Source organism: Triticum urartu, chromosome 3A (assembly GCF_056163025.1).
Source record: "Triticum urartu cultivar PI428250 chromosome 3A, HENAU_Tu73, whole genome shotgun sequence".
NCBI lineage: Eukaryota > Viridiplantae > Streptophyta > Magnoliopsida > Poales > Poaceae > Triticum > Triticum urartu.
The window spans coordinates 708,865,213-708,868,535 of record NC_141875.1 but is presented as its reverse complement, the minus strand read 5'-3'; positions in this window follow the sequence as shown (position 1 = coordinate 708,868,535).

Below are 3,323 nucleotides of genomic sequence, written 5' to 3'. Positions count from 1 at the left end.
TTCGTCACGGCCGCGTCGACGTTCCGCGAAGCGAAGCAGGGCGGCGCGCCGGCGCTCCTTCGCCTTCTCCAGACGCTCCTTCTCCATCGCTATGGATTCCCTGCGCGCCCATTCCTGGGCCACTTCGTCGTCGTCGAGCTCCGTCGTCACCGGCGCGGCCGGCTCCTTCTTCACCGGCGCGAGCCCCGGCTCCGTCTTTGGCTTGATGAAGCGCGGAGGAGGAGCCGACGAGGAGGCGCGCCGGCCGAGCGGCGTCTCCGCCGCGGGCTCGGCCTTGCCGCCGAGCAGGGCCGGAGTGCCGGAGGAGTGCGATGAAGATCGGGAGGAGGAAGAAGAGGAGGAGGACCCGAACCTCCTTGGCGCCCATGGCCCGGCGCGTCGGCCCTGCGCCGGGGCGGCCGCCCTCGCTGGGTACGCCAACGACGGGTCGTTGCCGCCCTCGAGGTACGTTAGCACGCCCTCGAGTGTGCGCCCGGGGACGCCCCACCACAGGTGGCGCCCCTCGCTGTTCTGCCGGCCGCCAACCACCGGCGCGCCGTTGATGGACGCTAAGCGCTGCTGCTGGCGGCGCTCGAAATACGCCGCCCAAGCCGCGTGGTTGTCGGCAGCGTACTGGGGGAGGGAGAGTTGGGCGTCGGTGAGGGAGGCGCGCACGACCTCGACTTCCTCGGCGAAGTACGTCGGCTTCGCCACGGCGTCGGGCAACGGGGGAATGGGAACTCCCCCGGCGCTGAGCCTTCACCCCGTCGGCCCGGCGCGCATGTCCGGCGGCGCCGGGATGTTCGCCTGGAACAGGAGCCAAGACTCCTGTTCGCGGAGCGAACGGCGGCCGAAGCCGTTGGCCGCCGCCTCGTCTCCGGGGTAGCGTTCCGCCATGGCGACGGGCTCGGGAGAGGTAGAGAGATAGAGGGAGGGGCTGGGCGGCGGCGCTCGGGAGAGGTAGGGAGAGGGAGGAGCTGGGCGGCGGCGAGGGGCGGGGCTGGTGTGGGCACAGGCGAGTGCAGGCCACCGGCTATATAGCCGCGCCGCACCCGTGTGTACGCGTGCGAGGGAGGGGAGGCATCGGCGCGCCGTCCCGTGACGCGCCGCCCGTGAGGAATCAATGGCAAGGCTGACCGGCGGCAGCCTTGGCATTGATTCCCCGCGGGAACCGAGGCCGTTGGGGGAAGACGAGGCGCCGTGTCGCTGACGCGGCGGGCCCGCGGCTGTTTCGGGCCAAAACAGTTCACCCCGGCGCCCCCGGGCGCCCCCCAGCGCGCCAGGTTCGGCCTGGATCCGCCGGCGCTGTTTTCGGCCCAGGCCGGCGAAAATCGGGCTCCTGGGGGCGCGACTGGGCCGTTTTTTTGGCGCCAGCGTGAAAAAATCGCCTGGGGAGGCCTTCCTGGGGGCGCGGCTGGAGATGCCCTTAGCTTCATTTTACCTAAGTTGGCTCTAATATGCTAACTTAGAGCTTATATGCTTAGTTTCCTATATGTTAGCTCCAAAATTACTTATGTTAGCACAAAATGATCAAGTTTACATAATAAGCTTATAGTCTTCTTCTTATTCTTTTTCTTATCCAAAATGACATATGTTAGCTTCATTTTACCTAAGTTGGCTCTAATATGCTAACTTAGAGCTTATATGCTTAGTTTCCTATAGGTTAGCTCCAAAATTACTTATGTTAGCACAAAATGATCAAGTTTACATAATAAGCTTATAGTCTTCTTCTTATTATTCTTATTCTTCTTCTTATTCTTCTTCTAGTCTTCTTCTTCTTCTTCTTCTTCTTCTCTTCTTCTTCTAACTTCTTGTTTATCATTTTGCACATTTGATTTAATTCACGGAAGCTTGCATGGATGGAGTGCTTCTTTTCCATTTGTGTTTTTATTTTGTATCAATGTGAAACTTTTGTGAATTGATGGATAACGGTGTTGAATGAACATTGTGAAACTTTTGTAATATGTAACGATGGAACTATGCGTTGGCTATGTATGTATATATGATGAAACTTGTGTGTTGGATATGATCTGGTGGACGCAAGTAACATCGTTACATATGACCCCCTGTATGTAAGCTAAGCAGATCTGTGTTGTATATTATCTCTAATATTTTTTAACCTGTGAAAATATCAGAAATGAAAAAAATCCCTAATATTCATACTAGTGGCGCACCACACAATACACTAATGGCGCACTGTTATAATCACACTAGTGGCGCATCACCCAACAGTGCGCCATTAGTATGCCTCCCAGGGGGCCATATTTAACCATGTGCTTTGGCATACTAATGGCGCGTGATGTTCTATACTAATGGCGCACTGCTTGGTGCGCCATTAATATACCAGATACTAATGGCGCACCGATGATGCGCCATTAGTAAGAAATACTAGTGGCGTGATACTAATGGCGCACCAGCAATGCGCCATTAGTAGGCAAAATTGGTGCGCCATTAGTAGGCCTTTTCCTAGTAGTGGCCCATTCTCCTTTAGGAATCTAGGAGCAAAATGTGACTAAATTAGTTACACACTTTTTAGGAAAAGAATAATGTGGCTTGCATAGTTTGGTCAGTACTCAATGTTGAGTTTTGTTAGCCGCAAGTGACAAGACATGTAGGTAAACACCTTTATCCCTAGTAGTATTGTCTACTACTCCTTCCTTCTCAAAATATAAGGCGCGGAGGGACTGCTTATTTTACAGTTTTTATTGAGCAAAACTCGGACAATAATACCCTGCAGAATCAAACTCACATAATAATAACAAACAGCACTGTAAAATAAGCTTGCGTGTCTCATAAGGCAGCCCTGACTTGCATTTGTGAAGTTGATTTTGAAAAGCGTGTTTGCGTGTGTTTGCTTAGTTGGTGCGTATATCCGTAGCTATTTAAAATGATTGTCATTTTATTTTATTTATCTTGGACATGTTGTCTTGTGTGTGTACTGAAAACGACAGGTTTTGTATGGAAAAACAGAAGGGTTAAAGAAAGGCACGGGTCAACTATCTACAATTCTCCTATAGCCTAAAACTTGCACTTATTCTAGCATACTGGCTGGACGATAGCGACTAGTTAACCGAGCAGCTACTGGCTTACTTGCAAGACTTGTTTCTTGTTTGATTACCTCATCTGCAAGACTTGAACGACTAATTCAAGTCCTCTTTGTAAAACAAAAAGGTGTTCGAGTACTTCATCATGTGTAGTGTACATAAATTCATAATAATGCAGTGATGTATGCGTACATGGAAATTCGGAAAATATCGCCCATTTTGATCTACCCGGCAGGTACTTTTAGCACGAAGTCCACTTTAATCTACCCGGCCAGCCAAATGGATCGACGACGTACAGTG